This window comes from Colossoma macropomum, unplaced genomic scaffold (genome assembly GCF_904425465.1).
Source record: "Colossoma macropomum unplaced genomic scaffold, Colossoma_macropomum, whole genome shotgun sequence".
NCBI classification, from domain to species: Eukaryota; Metazoa; Chordata; class Actinopteri; order Characiformes; family Serrasalmidae; genus Colossoma; species Colossoma macropomum.
Window position 1 is genome coordinate 39,831,058 of NW_023494789.1, and position 21,321 is coordinate 39,852,378.

The following is a 21,321-nucleotide window of genomic DNA, read 5'->3' on the forward strand; positions in this document are numbered from 1 at the left end:
CCAATTCAGTGCTGTTTATTGTGAACCAGATTTTTTCCTTGTTTTCTGTGACTCTTTTTTCCTGCACATCATAGAAATGGTATTATTTGTATTTAACCCTTGTGTGGTGTTGATATTTTTGTTACTCAGTGGTCTGGTGGACCCACCACATTATTGTCACTATCTCTAAGTGGACAAATTTACAGCTCTTTTTGGACATTCAGTATCATTTGTTTTTTCTTATGAATTTGCAGAAACATGTTTATTGACTAGAAGCAACATTGTGCGACCGTGGAATGGATTAAGCCAGTCACAAGGTCTCACCACTTCAGGAAACAGGGCTCTATATCATTTCTTCCCATTCTTGCACAATGTTGCCTCAAAGCAACATACACCAAAAGGGCCACTGCATACATTATTATTCAAAAAATGTTTTTGAATTTAATAATCAGGTGAAGTTTATGCAATATTTGAATTGCTCTCCTAATGTGTGCAGTAGAGGTTTTTTGTTAGAGTGTATAAAATCATGGTTTATGCTAAACCTGTTGCTATTTTTTTGCATCTGGCAGCTCACATGACCAGTCATGGTAAATGACAGCCAGTTAGAAGAATCAGTTCAACCCACTGATTGTGACTTTAGACATATGTCATGTTTCTTTTGGGTCATAGTGAAAATATATGTGAGCTTCTGCTTGAGAGGAAAAACATCAATCCACATCACAATTACCAGTTCGAAACAAAAAGTAATAACAGAATGAAATAGCAATCAACATTTCATGGCATTTTTCCTCTCATTTGCAGGCACTGTGCCTTTTGCAGCAGCAAAACAGGGATATTTCATGTACGAAAAAACAGTAAATCAGTGCTGTCTACTTGTCATGCCATTTTCACAAGTGGGTAATCTGAGTTTCCAAGGAGCACTTGAATGTAGCATGGTTTTCTGGTAATGACATTGTTTGGGCCATTTTCCATAGAGACTGTTGTGTTTCTATTGAGATTCGGGAGACTGTTGCGTTTCTATTGCCATCTGGCACTCGCACAGAACTGCGCGATATGTCTTTGTTGAGGGGCTGAATTGATTTTGTGATGACTGCAAATTCATGATTATTAAATGTACTCCAAGTACTACTTTCATGTTCCAGCTGTAAATCACAACTGACCGACTCACTACCAGACACTTACGAAGGCTTCTCATGATATAAGAAGATCTCCTGGTTTGCTTTTCACACTGTGTAAATGAGGAATTCTCCAAACTCATAGATCCCTTCATGCCCTTAACCCTTGTGTGGTGTTGATGTGTTTGTTACTCAGTGGTCTAGTGGACCCACCGCATCATCGTTTTTTAAAATCAATACAGACAAAACAATTTATATAAAAATACCAGGTGTTTAAAATATCACAAGTGTCCAGCGTAGGGTTCTCCTTTAGCAGCTGTAGCCAGTCAGCAGCCTGTCCATATTGTCCACCTTCATCATCACCCTCATCACTTCATTTTCTTCTTTTGGTAAACATTGAAAATGGGTCCCACAGACCCCCACACCACACAAGGGTTAAGTGTTTACCTTTGGAGCAGTACCATTGGAGGACCTCATTTGGTTTCCTAAATAACCAAACAGGGCACCTTAACTGCAAAAAAACAGCCCATTTTAAATTGATTGTATCTGTGATGTCACAAAAAACCAGTGTGTTTACAGGAATGTACCTATTCAGCCAACAGCAGTTTAGCACTGAAGCGATCAGTAGTATTTCAGACGATTTTGAATGATGCAGAATGCAGGGCAGCCAAATAGAACAGAGGTCCATTAAATAAACTCTAAATAATTCTTAAACTCGCAGTGATAAGAACAGCCTGTTGAGTTCTAAGGGAAAAGAGAGAGGTTGGAGAATAGTCATGTATAAAGAAATCATGACTGTTTGTAAACACAGAGCACACAAATACCGTAAGCAGACTTCAGAGGAAAAAAAAAGCCAGAAAAGTAAAAAATGGGCCCTTTTAAAGTTTAAAGAGCTTCCACATAATGCAGTCCAAAAAATGCTGGGTTCAAAACAACCCAATTTGGATAATTTCCACAACCCAGTGCTGGATCACTGCATAACACAACACACGCTGTTTTGACCTGACCCAGCATCACTGAGTTATATGAACAACACAACATGCTGGATCATTAGAAATACCCTAAAATACACTTACTTTGCCCCAGCAAAGTTCATTTCAACCCCTTAAGTGGCCAGGGCCCACTGGCAGGCCCAAAGCTTTATTATGCACCTCTGTAACCTAAGAATAGCTCAACTAGTGTGCTTTGAAGTCCCTGTATTTACTAAATAATAAGCCTTAGTATATAATAAGCCTTGGGTTACTGTCTACTATTTTTATTTATTTGCTACTTAATAAAATCAACATAAAATGATTTGCAGTGTTACTCAATAATCACAAAGTGTTAAATGAAAATCAAATCTTTATTAATGTTTGAGCTTATTCAGATTGCTGCAGATATTGTGGCAAGTTTGCTCCAGCTTGTAAATGGAAAAGACAATAATTTTGAGAAAGAGACACATATAAACATTTTGCACTCAAAAACACCAAATACAAATAATGTAAAATACACTGAGAACAGTGGTGGTGAAGTCTAGTCAAACCAAGTTCTAGGTTATATCAGCTATGTAATTTAGCTGGTAGGCCAACATTAGTCACCCAAAGTGCAGTTATTACACAGGTAATGTTAATTTTTATTTGGAAAGTGCTACAGCTGCCAGTGACCCTCTAGCTAAGTTAGCGAAGTTAGCTATCAGCCTCACATCACAACCAGAAAAATACAGTTTATAACGTAGTTTTCTTGAAATAAAGCAACTATTCTTGTTGGTATCACTGAAGAATAAGTGGTGTCTGTATTTTATACAAGTTTATTGGCTGATTCCTGTTAGCTGTGACTGCTGCCTGATAAGGAGCAGCTTAAGTGACTCTGTTCTGACTGGCGCTGTGCTGCCAACTACTTTCAATGGAAAAGTAACTAAATCCTGCTCACATAGTCGCTAGATTAGCATATCTGTGGCAGGTTTGCATCAGTGTTTTTTCATAGAAAATGGCAATGTAGATTGCTTTGCTTGTTTGTATGGCTTGGATTGTCAGTGTGCTTCAGCGTGGACAAATGCTTCTTAATGTCAGACAACTTGGCACAGATGACTGTCTTGCAGTACAGACAGTAAGTCCTTGTGTTATTGGCTACATGGGGTTTCAGCCATCCCTGGAATTCAGGCATTAACTCCCATTCTTTTCTATACCTTTGGAAGAATATTTCAGTGTTTTTTGGAATGTGTGGAATGTCCAAGGCTGTGTGTTTTTTGCATTTATTTTTTACTATTTATAGTTTTTGAGTAAAGTACAAAGTACAAACCTCAGAAACGGGAATTAACTAAACCCCTGTGTGATAGTGAGTAATAAGACAGTGATAACGGTCAAAACGATCAAACTAAATTGTTTACATTAAAACACAGTGGGAGCAAACGATACAGATTAGCGATTGATTCTTGGCAACACTGAGTGCGTTTATATGCACTTAATAATCCAATAACTGCACAAAAGCAGATTTTGTCAGTAATCCGATCAATGTGTTTATATGCACTTGGGTAATCAGATAATAGGGAAACTCCAGGTCTACATGAACCAGGCAGTAATCAGATTTCTGCTTTGCAACCAGCCAATAAACTCACAGAAGAAGACGTGACGTAAACGTAATGAAAACTCAAACTTCATGCTGCGGCTTTTTTTTTTTTAAACGTTGCGCCACTTTACCTGAAAATATGAACATACATCATCTGGAAGATGAAGAATGTTTAAATCTTTTATTTCGTCAAGCACATACAGGGAAAATCACTTGAAAGAGGCCCTGAATATTCTGTTGTAACTCCTGTTAGGATGAATCAATCTGAACCAAAAAAATACGCTACATACCTTGACGTATGTGTAATCGATTACATGTGCTGGAAGTGATCACCGTTTTCTGCCAGACACATGAAGGGGTACGGGGGTATGCACCCAGAAGTTGTAAACGGAGGTTAAACGTCGGGACGGCTGTCCGGTGCCTACCTCAGCGCTCCAACGCAGGGGCATCCCGGCTTGTTCAAAGCTCCATATACTGAGGAGCACATTGCACGTTGTTTCGTTCAGATTGCTTCGTCCTAACGAGAGTTATTACAGAATATTTGGGGCCTCTTTTGAGCGAATCTCCCTGTAGCTTGTTTCAGCGTTGTTCCAAAAGTGTCTTGCTGCCGTCGTGTGGCAACGCTGCTTGCTTATTTCCGATATCACTGTCTGCTTCATGCATGAGAAATCCGAAAGAAATCAGAGTAAGAGTTTACATGCACTGAGAAATCTGATTACTGAGCTAAAACCCAGCCTCTTTATCAGATTTCTTAAATGGATTTCTAGACCTTGCTCCGATCTAAGAAATCAAAGTATGCTGTTTACATGACAATTTGAATAATCAGATAACTGCAGAAATCTGATTATGATCACTGAACAGAGTAGATGCAGAGAGAGGTGGGGCTCTCTTCTATGAAAAGTAGCTAATGTTTGTCCAAAAAGTCACTAAAGGGGTCTGAAAATTTGCTAAATCTAGCAACGGCACTAAGTTGGCAACATTGGCACTGTTATGATTTGAAAATGAACCCTTTTGCCGGGTCGTTTTGACACAGTCACTAATCCAAAGGCTGGGCTCCCCAAGAACAACCTCAGAACTACACAACACTGTGGAAATAACCCAACACATTGACCCAACACACTCAACCCGGCGTTTGGGTAAAAAAAAACAACCCAAGAGTTTTGGAGTTTGTAAAGTTTCTATACCAATTAAAGATCTTTTCTAGAAGACATCTAAGCCAACGACTACTTCGATGCATGAATATTTTAATCAGGAATATTGATCCTTTAGGGCATTCAAGGTGACGGTCTCACTATGGGGTGATGCTAATGCAGCTGTCAGCTCATGTTCAACATGTTTGTCCCTTGGGTGGACTGACAATACATTGCTTAGGCATTGGTATCAAAGTCATGTTAGCCTGACCTTTCCATTCTCTGCAGTGGCAGTTTGGTCTGTCTTTTACCTTGAATGAACTCAGAATTGCAAATGCTGTGCTCAGATGCTCTGAATATTCCCACAATGTTCTTCCGATGTTTCCCTGTAAGGTTTCCTCCACAGCCTGTAGGAGTCGAGGCATCACACAGCGCTAGACATGTAACAGATGTTCAATTGTGTGATCTGGCAAAGAAAAAAAAACCTGTAGGGAGGTAGGGAGGTGTACGTGTGTGTGTATGTGTGTGTGTGTGTGTGTATGTAGGTCTCTGTTGCTGTGTAAGTATATGCAAAAGTTTGAATACCCCAGTCAAAATACATTTTGTTCATTTTTTATGTGAAAATAAATTAACACATCATCTGCTGAGAACACACTTAAATATGCTATTTTTCTGCACATTTTAATGCACAATTTCTATTTATTTGCTGAGCTTGAAAAAACAAAACATAAAATATAAAATGTGCCATAACATTTGCACAGGCAACATCCTCTGTTTCATATTGTTTCCCTATATGTTAAATTCAGCAAATAAATAGTAATTGTGCATTAAAAGGTGCAGAAGTGTGTTCTTTGTAGAGGATGTGTTCAATAAAGTTTGGGCACCCAAACTTTTGCGTACAGCTGTAAATATTATGAGAAAAAGGGTACTGTCCAGATAAATTTTAGATGCATATTAACTATATATATATATGTATGTGTGTGTGTGTATATATATATATACAGTTTTAAAATGTGACTTTTATAAATAGAAAAAGAAAATAAAAATATCCAAAAAATGCTGCAGTGAAACATGGTACAGTTATGCTTCTTAATTAAAGGTACTGAAGACATAACCATGAGTAGCCTTGAGGGTACCAACCCAGTGAATGTATGTACACAGAGCACATTTCCAAAACAGTTGGGACGCTGTGCAGAATGTAAATAAAAATAGGATGCAGTGATATACAAATCATGTAAACCGTAGTTTTAAAGGAAAATACTACAAAGTATCAAATGTTGAAACTGAGAATTTTATTGTTTTTTGAAAAATATATGCCCATTTTGAATTTAAAGCCAACAACACGTTCCAAAAACTTGGGACAGGGCATGTTCACCACTGTGTTTCATCACCTCTTCTTTTAGCAAACTCTGTAAGCGTTTGACAGCTACACATCCTTTCAGACCCATAGCGCTGAGTTGTCTTCTCACAGTGGAAGGATGGACAGAAACACCTGTGGATGTTTTCAGATCTGAAGCAGCTTGATTTTCTCTCCCTCTCTCTCTGGGACAGTTTGGTGGTCCACCAGGCGTTGCACGTGGTTGTAAAGAATTTTTGGAAGCTCCTGTTTTTTCACTCATTTTCCCTTGACTTTCTTCTTCCTTACGCAATTGGACTATCTTACTATCTAATCTCCTCAGGATTATCTCCTGAAAATTGAGTTGAGTAACTTGTACTTAATGGCTGTTTTGACTGAAAATTAAATAAATGAAGTGTGGTCTCTGACTTTTGCACAGTACTGTTTATAGAGAAAATTACTAATATGTAATAAATATGTATATAATCAATATGTAATATTTTTTCTGATATATTGCACTATATGTTTAGTAGTATCCAGATACCCCTTTTGATTAGTGAGTTCAGCTGCTTGCACCCATTGAAGAAACAGACGCTCAGTTTTGCACATACAATTTGTATAATCTCCACAGAAAAGCAAGGACCAGTTGAATGGGACAGTCTGGAGCAGCCACACATGAGCCCAAGGTCACCATGCCATAGGCATGTGGAGCAGTGGAACTGGAGTGATGGAGCTCCACCCAATACCTTTGGGATGAGTTGGAGTTCCAGAACTGATCATCCAACATCAGTACTGACCTCACTAATGCTCTTGTGGCTTAATGCAATCAAATCCTCACAGCAATGTTCCAACATCTAGCGTAAAAAGCCTGTTACTGCAGCAAAGGGGGACAAACCCCCTATCAACCCCCTTAAATGGCCAGGGCCCACTGGCAGGCCCAAAGTTTTATTATATACTCCTATAACTTAAGAATAGCTCAATCATTTTGCACCGAAATCCCTGTAGTTACTGCATAATAAGACTTACTATGTAATAAGCCTGGGATTTTAAGGAGTTAATACCCTTGATTTCAGAGAAAACGTGTCTACAAAGTTTTGGACGTATCTTTGATTTTTTGTTTTAGGTTTGCATTGTGTTTATGTGTAAATATTTACGTATACATGTAAAAATGCATATGCGTATGACTCCTGGCGAGGCGTAAAAGCAAACTTTATAAATTTCACTGCACGACACGCTACGTCATTTCTGTTCAAACTCTTGTAAAACCTGTACCGAGTATTTTCTTTCCTTGCTTTCTTTTTTTTGTCTTTCTAATCCAGGCATGTCAGCAGGAGGAAGATTGTCTTTTACAATGAAACAAACACCTTATCTCTGCTGCCTGCATGGAGGAGCTGTCGTGCACTTAATTCGCTATCTCCGGAGTCCGAGTAGAATCCGGGGTCTAGATAATCGTCTCGTTCCCTATCTGCTATCATAACCTCATTTTGTGAGATATAGTCTCGGAGGGGTGAGGCTGGCCTGTCTCTCTGCGTTTACGCCGGCGCCTGTATTTATTGTCGCGGGTTCCCTTTTTGAACACTTGAAGACTTCGTAATCGTAATTCAACCTGAGATTCGCCCAGCGCCTCCCAATTAACCCGGCTCGCCTGCCTGCCTGACCTCATCACTAATGGTATTAAACTCGGCCAGTCACTGAGGCCCCTCTGGAGCGTGTGTGTGTGTGTGTGTAAAAGTGAGAGACGTTATTACAGATTCAGTGATAATGTCGGTGAATTTGTGTCATTTGTGTACACGTGTGTAGGATTCAGATTGATGATGACAGAAGCGGTTGTTCTCACCAGGTATGAGATCATGAAGTGGACCTGGGCCTGCCTCTGCTAGTAATACTGCTCTTAGGTAAGTTAGCTCATCATTAGCCTCAGCTCCAGTTTGGGCTGAAAGATGAATAGTTTTTATATAAAAATCGCAGTCATATCAAATTGCAATTTTCACATCACAAGAGCGGCTATTTTGTTATATCATGCATTATCAACAATGTGTCTTAAAAGGGAATTCCACCAATTTTTCAAAATTTCTCCACTATTCAGTCATTGAGATGTAAACAAAGTAATTCAGGGTGGTTTGATATGAAATGGTTCACTATTGTGAAATTGACCACCTTTGATTTCTTTACAGTGGCGGTGATAGGAACCAGGGTCACAAATATAGCCATTTTATTTGCTGTCCAAAACAACCAGTGACCCCACACGTGTCCTCTTTTTGTATGTAATGTTGATGATGGTAAAATAGTGGTCAAACCAAAAAAACGTTTTCGTTGGTGTCTGTTTTGCCTCTGTTGTGCCCTGCGAGTACGTCTCCACCATGAATGCCTTTCTAAAATAAAGTTTAGACCATGACTTTATCTCGAACTACAGTAAAGCAATGTCTCAGGCATCAGCCAATGTATTCGTGATCCTTTCATGTAGTAACTTTTCTGTGAGGGAGCTTTTAGAGGTATTAAAACTCGAGATGTCTGGTTCCCATCACCACCACTGTGAACAATTTCATCTCGGTTTCTCTAGAACCACCTGTCTGCAGTCCACAGTTGAAGGCTGACACATTTCATTCAGTGTTCAAGCCTTAAGATAGAAAACATAGATGTGCTGATCTTCATGGAAACAAGCGTGGGTCTCAATTTATAGAAAATAATTGCAATTCAAATGAGATATTTTGCCCAAATCATTCAACTCTACTTCCAGTTCTCCTCAGGTCTGCATAAAAACCAGGGTGTGGTAATTTTTTCACTTTTGTAAAGGAGTACAACTAATTGATCTATCCGTGCTCCGCCCACAAATGCATTTAAAACATTAGACAAGTCCCGGCCAACCTAATGAGAAATTATAGTGCACAACTCATTTTTTGTCAAAACATTTAATTTGAACTACATAATTAATAAAGTATATTTTTTATGTATTTTATTTAATAATTGAATTATATTATAACAATATTTATTATATTTATTATAGTGATATATAAAAATTACATTATTCAGTAAACATCATAATAACCACAATAAATATTTAATTATATAATAATAAATAACTATTAATAATAATAATAATAATAAATTACAAAATAAATAACATATAAATTGTAATGTGTGAAGATTATAATTATTATAATTAATATAAAAAGTTTATTATATTATTACGATGAACTTATTATCTTGATTATAAGAATTATAATTATCACACATTACAAATTATATTTATTATTTTTATTTTGTAATTTAATTATATTTATTTAGATTTATTCTAATTGACTATAAAATCACATTATATGTATTATTTATTTGTAAAATATATTTGTATAATATAATAAATTGAATTAATTGTAATATTTATTTTTTATTTTAATTTAATAATGAATTGATTTTTATTTAGTCATTAAGCTTGGAGGGAAAGTGTAACCTCCATAGTGACAACAGAATACATGTGATGGCATTACGTAATTAGGATAATTATAATAATCAGGAAAAAAGGGGTCTGTGTTCCATTACAGTATCTATATATGATATATGATGATAATGACTTCTGCTCGTCCTTCTACGGAATTTTGTTGATTTACCATAACATGATGACACTCTATAACATCATGATACTATAAATGATGGACTCTTATTTGAAGCTTGCTTTAAATGGACTGACGCTGCATATCTAAGCTAAATAGAGGCTGGCTGTGGCCCGACAACATGAGTACAGTATGATAAAGAGTGTGTAATAATTACTGGACTGTTACAGAATCTAACCCAACACAACTTGTCTAAAATCTCAAAAGCTGTTGGTTGTCAAGCCTTTTAAGTAAATCATGGACAATCTTGTCATATTTTCCCCTGACAAGTGATGACTGCTTTAAAAAGCATGAGAACATATGTCATATATTCACATTCAAATGCTTCCATATTGAAAGCAGTGCAGCGTTAAGACGCTGCCTGTGTTAATGACGTCCTCTCAGCAATCGCTCCTACTGTGTGATTTAGACGGTTGGAGTGAGTGTGAGTGTATTCTATTAGCTTTCGCCTCACAGACTGTTGAGATTGTGAGTTTAACAGCGTGATGATCTTTTCTCACTGTGCTGCCAAAACCCATTTAGTGCAGAAAGAAGAGAGAGAGAGGGATGGGGGGACCACTGTGTCTCTGCTTTGACCTTTTCCTGTTCCAGCTCTGTGTGCGTTCGGGTTTGTTTTTTGGCCAGTGCTCCGCAGGGCTGATGTTTATCTTGTAACGGGCATCAATGAGTGTGTTATTCCATTGTGAATTCCTTTAGGTAACATTCAGATGTCCATTGTAGATGCAGAGTCCAGTACGCATATGTAGATATTGCAAAGCACCTGTATGTATAATGTGAATTAAAATGAAGAGCGGTCATAACTCTTGTACTCAGTGTGATGAATTTGTTGCCACACTAGTCATAACTCATCTGAATGCCCTTGTGAAACTGAGCCTTCATCCTCTGCTGCTTTGTGTTGTATGGAAATGTTTCTGCGCCATGTCTGTGTGTGTGTGTGTGTGTGTGTGTTCATGTGTGTTTGTGTGGAGGAACAAGCAATAGATACAAGGCACACCCAGATCATACCACCACTGTCACCATCACTAGCATGACCTTTCCGATGAGGAGACAAAACATGCACTCCTCCATTCATGTTTGTGTTTGGGAAGAAATATCAGGATGATTCAGGATTCAGATTTCAGGATTTCAGATTTTCAGTTACAGAAACTTTCTGAGGTTAATCCTAAATTAAGATTTGACGAGGTCAAGATAGGATTTCTCATAATTTTTATTACAGAAGCAAATCTTATCTCAATTTAGGAATGATATCTTACATTATCTTATCTCAAGTTAGGAAATTCCAAACTTCTCAGTCAGTCGAAAATGTCTGTTACCAAGCAACCAATGATACGCGCACAACTGGAACAGATAGTTTTAATTAAAATAATGTAAACAAAAACTCAATCAGAAAGGAGCATGTAGTGAGGAGAACTACCGCTCAACAGTGAGTGCTTCTACATGCACTCAGTAATCCGATCATAATTGGATTATTTGAATGGTCATGTAAACAGTGTACTCCAATTTCTCAGATCGCAGTTAGGTCTAGAAATCTGATTAAGAAATCTGACGAAGAGAGCTGGATTTTAGCTCAGTAATCAGATTTCTCAGTGCATGTAAACTCTTACTCTGATTTCTTTCACATTTCTCAGTCTGCGCATGTGCGAAACAGCCGGTGGGACTGGAAATAAGTGAGCAGTGTTGCTGTGAGACGCAGCAAAACACTTTTGGTGCAACACTGAAACCAAATACGTTCTTGACGAAATGAAGGATTTAATTATTCTTCATCTTCTAGATGATGTATGTTCATATTTTCAGGTAAAGTGGCGCGATGTTTTAAAAAAAAAGCTGCAGCATGAAGTTTGAGTTTTACTTATGTTTACGTTACGTCTTCTTCTGTGAGTTCATTGGCTGGTTGTAAAGCAGAAATCTGATTACTGTCTGACTCATGTAGACCCGGAGTTTCACATTATCTGATTACCCAAGTACATGTAAACAGGTTAAACGGATTGCTGACAAAATCTGATTTTCTGCAGTTATCAGATTATTAAGTGTATGTAAACACACTCAGTGTCATCTGGGTTTGTCAGATGTTGAAGGGCGAGCATGTCCGAAAGGAATGGGCTGCTAAGGAGCTTTTGTTAAAAATCATTGTTTGGAAATACTTAATCATTTTTATATAGAAAATTCCACAGAACAGCATCAAATATTTAAACGCTGCTGTTACATTTTTAAGCACTTTTGAACTCGAGTTATAGGGCTTTACATCATTGCCTTATGTACATTTATGGCGCCAGTGACTGTAAACATCCTCACTCAGCCAATGAGCTGATCAGCTGACCAGCCAATCAGCCCTCAGTTGCAGTAATGCTAACCAGTCAGCACTCAGTAGCAGTAACGCTAGCATTACCAGTAGAAATGGAAAGATACAGGTAAGTTTTCTTTGCTTTTTTAGTAAAATACATCCTTCCACTCTCCAAACATGGACAAATGGTTTGGAACTGTTTTTACTTTTTGTTTTTAGCCATTTAGCTCCATTCACCCCACTTCATTGAGGACTCGCTCGCTCTGCAGTCATGTTGGCTCCCCTTAAACCACATTTTTTCTTCTACACTTTTAAATATAGCTGCCAAATAGAGTTCTGTGCTTGATGCCGCGGAAGAACCATTTCTCTAAATACCTTTCAGTGGAGAACCCCTATATAGAACCATGAACACTCAAAGAATTTTTGCATGATTTAAGGGTTCTTTGCATCATGAAAGCGTTCTAAAGATTGATGGAAAATGTACACGAATGTGCTATAGACAGTTCTGTGTAAAGCCTTTTTGAAAATGGTTCTATATAGCACCCAAAAGTGTTCTTCTATTGTTACAAGCTTGACATCGTAACAATAGAAGAATGCTTTTGGGTGCTATATAGAACCATTTTCAAAAAGGTTCTGTGTAGAATCGTTTACAGCACATTCTCCATCGGTCTGAAGAACGCTTTCACAGCGCAAAGAACCCTTTTGTCACGCAAAAGGTTCTTTCAGTGTTCATGGTTCTATATACAACCATTTTCTTTACTAAAGACCCCTTGAAGTACCATGTCTTTTAAGAGTGTAGTGTAAAACCCTTTCATTGACATTAACATTTACTTTCTCTCACTCACTCACTTTCATCACGCTCATCTAAGCTGCTTATCCTCCAGGGTTGTGGGGTGCTGGAGCTTATCCCAGTGCTTGTTGGGCGGAAGGCAGGAAACACCCTGGACAGGACAGGTCATTTCCATTCTTTAAACATTTAAAAGTTCCTTTTTTTAAGACCTTAAAAACCTTTCAGATGCTCTTAATTTTTTTTTTAAATGTTTTAAAATGAGTATACAAAATACAAGTGACAAGTTTTGTTATGACAGCAACGGTACTGTTATACACAGTTACATTATCTTTGTAAAGACACATTATTCATGTATATATATATATATATATAAATGAACACTGTGAATAAATACATACACACATATATATATATATATATATATATATATATATATATATATATGTATATGTATGTATATATACACACATATAAAGATTAATAAGCTGTATAAATTAGACAGTATTGTTTGAATGTAATCAGTATGTAGTGAATATGTATGACGCGCAGTGTTTATTTTAATACATATTCACGCTATAAATGAACACTGTGTTTGAACACTCAATATGCCATATATGTTCCTGCATGGTTGAATTGAGCAGTGCTATTGGATAAGACAGAGATAATGAGAGATTAATAACAGTGCTGTGATAATCACAGTGGTGCCTCAGTCCTCAGAGCCCAGCAGGTGGACTCGCCATGCTTATCAGCCTGTCCTATTTTCCCCAGTCATCACCCCATCCTCCTACACCTCCTCCTCATCCCCCTCTCCACACCCCCGGCCCTCCCTACACCAACACAGGCAGATAAGGAGAGAAGGACGAGAGAGAGAAAGAGAGAGATCCAGAGAGAGATAAGAAAAGAGAGAGAGAGGGAAAGAGTTGGCGAGTGAGAGAGTGATGGGGAGAGTGAAGTCAAAAGACAGAGAGAGGGAGAGAATGAAAGAGAGAGCAAGAAATATATAAAGAGAGAGAGAGAGAAGAGGAAAGTGAGTGTAAGAAAGAGAGAGAAAGGCAGATTGAATGTAAAATAGAGAAAGAGAGAGAGAGATCCAGTGAGATAAGGAATGAGAGAGAAAGGGAACGAGTTGGCGAGTGAGAGAGTGATGGGGAGAGCGAAGTCAAAAGACGCAGAGAGGGAGAGAATGAAAGAAAGAAGGAGAGATCAAAAGACATTTAAAGTAAAAGAGAGAGAGTGAGAAAGATAGAAATAGAAGGAAAAAGCGGGAGAGAGAAAAGGAAAGCGAGGGTGAAAAAGAGAGATAGAAGTGAAAGAGAGAAAAGAAAACAGAGAGATAGCGGAGAGGGAGATCAAAAGATAGAGGGAGAGAGGGAAAGAGTGAGAGAGAGACAAGTAGAAAGAGATACAGACTGAGAAAAAGAGATGAGGACAATGAGAGTGAGACAGCGAGAGAGAGAGACGGAGAGAGATATGGAAAGGGGGGGTTGGCGAGTGAGAGTGATAAGAGAGAGCGAGGTCAAAAGAGAGAGAGTGAGAAAGATAGAGACAGAAGGAGAAAGAAGGAGACAGAGACACAGGGAAAGAGTGTGAGAAAAAGAGCTAGGGAGAATGACAGTGAAATAGAGAAAGAGAAGAAAACAGAGGGAGATCAAAAGACGGAAAGAAAGAGAGAAATAGAAAGATGGAGAGAAAGGGAAAGTGAGAAAGAGAATGAAAGTGAAAAAGAGAAAGAGAGGAAAACAGAGAGGGAGATCAAAAGAGAGAGAGGGAAAGAAAGAGAGAAATAGAAAGAGGGAGAGAAAGGGAAAGTGACTGAGAAAGAGAATGAAAGTGAAAAATAGAAAGAAGAAAACAAAACGAGAAGGAAAGGGTGGGAGAGAAAAGTAGAAAGAGATATAGATTGAGAAAGAGAGAGATAAGGACAATGAGAGTGAGATAGCGAGAGACAGAAAGAGGGAGAGGGAGAGAGAGAGAGAGAGAGAGAGAGAGAGGGATTTAGTGTGTACAGTAAGCGGCTTTGATTCAATTATGGTGGCGGGCGACCGTCGTCAGTTCAGCCCTGATAAGATTAGAGGTGGAGGACGAGCCTGTTTAAAATGAATCTTTCCCAGCTTGTCGTCTCAGTCTCCGCTCTGCTGTTCTCCACCTCCGCCCATTTTACCCTCCCTCTCCACACCTCCGCTGACCACTCTGGACCACCTTGTTGTTCCAGATAAACACGACGACTCTCCGGGGGCTGGCGGGGCACGTGTCCGGCCTCGCTGTTGGCCTTAGCTAAGCGGTCAGTTTGTGCAGGACTGTGATAAGGCCAGTGGCTGTGGCTATTCAGCGCCGGTGGGGGTGGGGCACTGAGCTCGCTACTACAACTTTAAAAGATGCAGTTAGAGCTACAAAGGAAAAGGGACGAGTTTGCCTGTGAAACAGAAGCATGTGTGAGATTAAGGGACCCATATATTAGTCCACATTTCGGTTCTTTGTTCTCGTCTTTGTTTCACGGTTCATAATGCCAAGTAATATTGTGTAACTGTATAATCTGCAGATTAAGGGGTTAAACAGTCACAGTGGTTTTAATAAAAGGTGCTCTGAATGAGTCCATCACTCAGGAATGCTAATACTCCCAGTAGTTTAATTCATTATTTAAATGTTAAGATTTTAATCAGTCGTTCATTGAAAGATTGCAGTGACCTGGGCATCAACAAATGTTTTTCAGATTCCTGTAATATGATAAAAATGGTAATTCTGGAGAAAAATCAGTTCTTTAGCATATTAGCAACTAGTCTGAACTTGTTTCTGTTGTTTACATGCACAGTTGAAGCCCTTAAAATCCCAGTCTTATTACATACTAAGGCTTATTATACAGTAACTACAGGGGCTTCAATGCAAACTGGCTGAGCAATTCTTAGATTATAGAAGTGTATAATAAAACACAAGCGGGCCCATGGCTTTTAAGGGGTTAATGGCCATTTCGACTGGAAATTAAATTAATGAAGGGTGGTCTCTGACTTCTCCACTGTATTGTACACTATCTCAGATTAGTATTCTCACTTGTTGAAACAATATTTCACCACGTTTCAGCCCAAAAGTACCCATTGGTTCCCCAGCTTGGCGCAATACTGCACTGATTATACAGTGTAATTTTTTAAAAGCGACCAAGTTAGTTAATAATGTGATGATTAAAGGTGGGACTCCATTACTTTGAACAAAATAAGGGTTAGATGTAATTAATTATACATATATAGTTACATATTGAATGAATTTACATTTGATTAGATTTTTTTCTGTTCATTTTGATGTCTTGAAATGATAAAACATGGCAAAAATGTAAAGAATCGTTTTTCTTTTCGCTAAACGACCCAATATGTTTTCATAAAACTCCTATTGACAAACATAAACGTGGTATGGGTTCAAAGTTTAGAATCTGCACTTTCCACAGAATTTATTTGCTAAAGTCAATGACTGCTGTGACTTTTACGTTTACAATGTCACAGTGTTACTCTTAGATCATGTTTAGATCATGTTTCATGTCATCAGATACTTAGATCATGTTTATTTTTGCAGAGATTTGTTTTAACTGTAAAGAAAATCTGAAAAAGAGGTGGAGCCAGGAAGGTGGATTGGTGTGCCATTGGTTGGGATGTGCGTATTGGGGGTTGGGGATTGAGGGGTATGTTGCCTCAATCGAGGAGCCTCAGCTGCTTCAACTTTGGTTTCTCTCACTTACTTTTTGTTGAATCAATCAAGAACTTCAGTTTCCAACTCCACCAAATAAAGTGAGGATGAGGACAGCTCTACATCTGTTACCACAGATAGTATGTGTACAGCAGAAACATATCAGAGTTTGTTTTCAGAAAGAGGCGAGGGTTTGGTTTGCTGTTTTGTGTACATACCCCCTTGCGTACTATGCATACCTTTCTGTGCAGCCTGCTTAGTTAAAAAGAGGGGTTGTGTCTGATTAACGGTGCAGTGTGTAAGATTTAGGGGATCTCTTTGCAGGAATGGCATGAAGTATTAAAAAGCATTGTTGTGTTTTTGTTAGCTTAGAATGAGCCGCTCATATCTACATAGGGAGGATGTTACGCTGCCATGTTTGTACAGTAGCCCTGAATGGATAAACCAAACACTGGCTCTAGAAACAGCAGCTTGAATTTGGTGGTGCTGTAGCCCTGGTGGGAAGATGTTGAAAGAGGAAGAATCAGTGGTTGCTGCCAGTGCTGGCAAATCATTGTATGCTGTGAGAAGTTTGAGAAATTTTGACAAATGGAGGATCATACTTATTATTTTGCACAAGAAAAAAAAGCAATAGAGGGTGAATCTTTATTAAAAGAAACAAACAGAATCGGGACATACGACAGCAGAAAACAAGGATAAACATTGGTGTGTCCTTTTCCAGATGACCCAAATCCCCAATGATGGACAGATATTTTCAGAGTGATGCCAACGTTGCCTGTTTTCTGCTGGAAAGTGTACCGATCTTAATGCAGTACACCTGACGGCCACTGTAATTTTACTACATGCTACATGACATGCAGGGAGGGATGAGGGAGGGGTATTCAGTTGGTTGCAATCTGCCACCTCACTAGTACATACTAGTAAATCTTACACACTTACACACCAGCCTTGTGACCGGAAGGTCGCCGGTTCGATCCCCTCAGCTGACAGTTTGTGACTGAAGTGCCCTTGAGTAAGACACCCAACCCTCAATTGCTCCTCAGGTGCTGTGGATAGGGCTGCCCACCGCCCTGGGCAAATGCGCTCACTGCCCCCTAGTTTGTGTGTTCACTAGTGTGCATGTATGTGGGTGTTTCACTGCACAGATAGGTTAAATGTGGAGGTCTAATTCCTCTGTGTGCAAACACAGTAGGCTAATGGTTCTAAATTCTTTAAGTTTCTGGGTTTTTATTCTTCAAAAAAGCCCAAAATCCATCCCCCTCACTGACCTGTATTATCAGTATGTCAAGTTGGACCTAAAACTGTGAAAGCCCAAGTAATCCAGCTGTAAGCCTGTAAAATAAGGGCTAGTCATGTTGAATCATACAATTCATTACATCTAATAGCAAAATACAATAAACACTCCATTATAACAATACAGTAACACACATACAAAGGGTCCTTTGAGCACCTTTGGTTTCCTAAAGAGGTTCTACTATGCATGGGTGCTGTAAGGAGGTGGAATACTAGGATGAGTCTAAAGGCCCACAAATACTGAATGTGAAATTGAACTGAAAGGTTACTGAAAGATGTGTTATTGAAATGTTCGATTTATTAAATAATAATGAAAGACTAGTTTTAGATTCAGTGCCAACAGCAATTCCTCCTGCATTCTGTCTCCACTCCAGTGAGCTATCCCTGAGTAAACGGTCAGTGATTTAGCCTGGACTATACGACAAAAGAGAGTTTCACTTTTAATTCAAATGAAAATGCCTCTAAATACCAGGAAGAACACAAAAAAACAGCAATTTTTTTTCACTATATATACTGGAGCTGTTAACAGAAGAAAAGCTCATGCTTTAGTTACCGCAGTTGACAAATGGGAACGATGACGGTGACAAAGCTGTCTAAAAACGTTCCTCGCCAAATTTGGTGTTTCTGAGTTTTTCCCTCATAAATCAGTTGTGCATATCCTCTGTTTTTCTGTTGAAATGTTATATCTTCTCTTGACCACTGAGATGTAAAAGTTAAACATGAAAGAAAAAAGCAAAGAAGAAATTAAAAACAGAATATTTCTCCATTATTCTGAATGTCATGATCTATAGCTGGATGAGGGAGAATGTTTGTGGAGATTAGTGGGCTTTGCCTGATGTATCTGTCCTACAGTAGTCAACAGTTTTTTGAAGCAAAAAGCCACGAGAGGTCATGCATTACTGCGATTTTATCACAGGAAGGGTGTTCTCAAAAACTCCCTTCCCTGTGATAAATCCACAGTAACACATGGTCTCAAGTGGCGTATTGCTTTTATAAAATGGCAGCCAACATGAAATATGATAATACACAATTGTTTTAGAAAATAATGTAAGTTATTATTAATAATATTAAACATAAACAAGTATTCCGCCAAGAAATGTAGATCCTTTAGAGTTTGGTATCATTGCCACGCAACCATGTACCACTGCATTATGAGAACGTTTGGTTGCTCGTCGCTGTCATCACAATTTTTTAACGTTTTGTCATATAATAATGAGCTTTATAGGTACTTTTTGGTCACCAAATCACCACCACGGGTCTTATTTAGCACCAGTCCAGCGGTGCCCCTCTTCTCATGCTGGGGCTGAATCTCAAGTGGCTCCCTGCTCCCTACATAGTGCACTATGTAGGAATTTATATACTGGATCCTGCAACCAGTGCAAAGTATAGCTAAGAAACAGTCATTTGGGACTAAGACACATCAGTTCTCAATAAATGATGCACTATTTGGCAGTAGAGGCTAGAATTGCTGAACTTTCATAGCTAGCACACTATTTAGCGAGTACGAAGCCGTTTGGGATTCAGCCTGGGTTTCACACTATTTCTGACTGAAACACGGATATTTGAAGTCCATTCAAGTGACATTTTTAGACTTTTATACTGACGTTTTACAGTTAATCATATCGTAAGTGCTTTAATTTAAGCCTGTGATAATAATGATGGAGTTGTTTAGGCTGTTTGCTATCTTTTAGCCTGTTAGCTAGCGGACCAGCCTAGTTCTAGTTAAGAAAATAAGGTGCCAGCCCCTCAGTTTAAATGAAAAACGGGTTCTTACATCATCAATATACTCCACGGTCCATGCAAACAGCATGAGAGTCAGAGATTATTCCATTAACAGCATATGGATTTTTTTCGTGCTGTGGTGCGGTCATAGGTGTGCGTATATCATGGATTTTACAATAGCTTTGAATGCGGCTCATCCAATCAGATTTTAGGACCAGGATTATTCATTATATAACATAGAATTTACTTCAACAGCCAAAAAGAAGACACTTTCAAAAGGCATTTCAAAATATCTGCTAGCTGAACACAGTATGTTGATATTGTCGCTGTCCAATGAAAAACAAGTATCTCCAAAATAGTAACTTTACGGGAGAGGGCAAAAACCTTCTTTACTTTCAATGTAAGCTAATAGAAAAAGTTTTTATTCTAAGCAATTTTGGAGCATTTCTATTTGTCCAATCATCATGAAATTTTCACACAATGTAAAGGACGGCTGCTGAGCTCAAATGATGCAGAAAAGTAAAAATCGCAAAAAATGGAGATACAGGTTTTTCATTGGACAGTGACGATATACAAGTTATGACAGGTTATGTTAAGGAAAATGAAGTTGAGGCAAGGGGCCCGTGCAGGTTTCAGGGGGCCCAAAATTCTTACCGGCACCCCTGCTTCTATGGCATAATACAAAGAACCATGTTTGAGAGGCACTGCAGCTGTTTAACGTTGAAAAACACTCAGAATGGAGAATGGAGATCAAACGCCACTCTCAGCCTTGTTGCCATGATGCGATTAGGATTGTTCTTTGCTGTTGACCGGAGAGCGATGCTGTCGTTTTTGTTGTCATATTTAATGATGGGATTAAGAGCTCCCCCGTCAGTGCTGTGTCAGCCATCTTTAAAGAGCCCGACTGAGCCTCTTCCCCTCTCCAGCGCAAATGACCAAATCACCACTCGGGATGGCGGTGCATTGTGGGCCGTAATTGTAATCCTCAGCGCCAATGAAAGAGCTCGTTATGTTTGTTAATTAAAGCTGCAATCAAATTTCTCCCCTCAGCCGGCTGCAGAAAAAAGGCGGCCCTCTGTTCAATTCGGTTCAATCAAGCGTCCTTTTTTCCCCCTTCGATACACAAACAAGGGGGGGGGGGTGAGCACGCCAGGGAGAGAGGTGAAATTGGCTAATGCTATGTGCTCGCTGATTGCAGCGATGTTAGATTTTTTTCCCCTTTAATTTGGTTAACAGTGGGTGTGTGTGTTTGTGTGTAGTGGAGAGGGGGGATTAAAGACTGTTTTCCTGGTTTTGTTTTGGCACTTGTCGTGCTCTTAATTCGGGGCGGTAGCCTAATTAACTTTGGAAATCTCGTGGCGTTTACAGTGCTGCCGTTCACAGGCTTCTTGGCAGGGGACAAGAGTGTGTGACACTTGTATTATTGGGTGTGTGAGGGGGGTGCTGTGTGTAATAGGGAGAGGAGGGAAACAAAACATGCTCGACATTTTTTTTCCTGCGTGTCCTTATCTGAATATTAAAGGAACGAAGGGCGTAACAGTTTGTTTTTTGGTTTTTTTTCTGTGGTTGAGGAGTGGTGGGGAAGGGGTGGGGGGTTTATTCCAACCCCCTCACCACCTGACGCGCTGTATTTCATAAAATCACAAGGTACATTTTCTTCTCTTTTTGTCTGTTTTTTGGCTTTTACTGAAGCAGTATGCTATTTTGTTGTCATACCGAAATATCAACATGGCATTTATAAGAGAGGCAAAGAAACTTTATTCATTTCATTGTGTATCAAATCTCACATTGGATCACATCTATTGGTCCACTCATCATGAAAATTGTCAACAGTGTAGGTGTGAGCTGTTTATT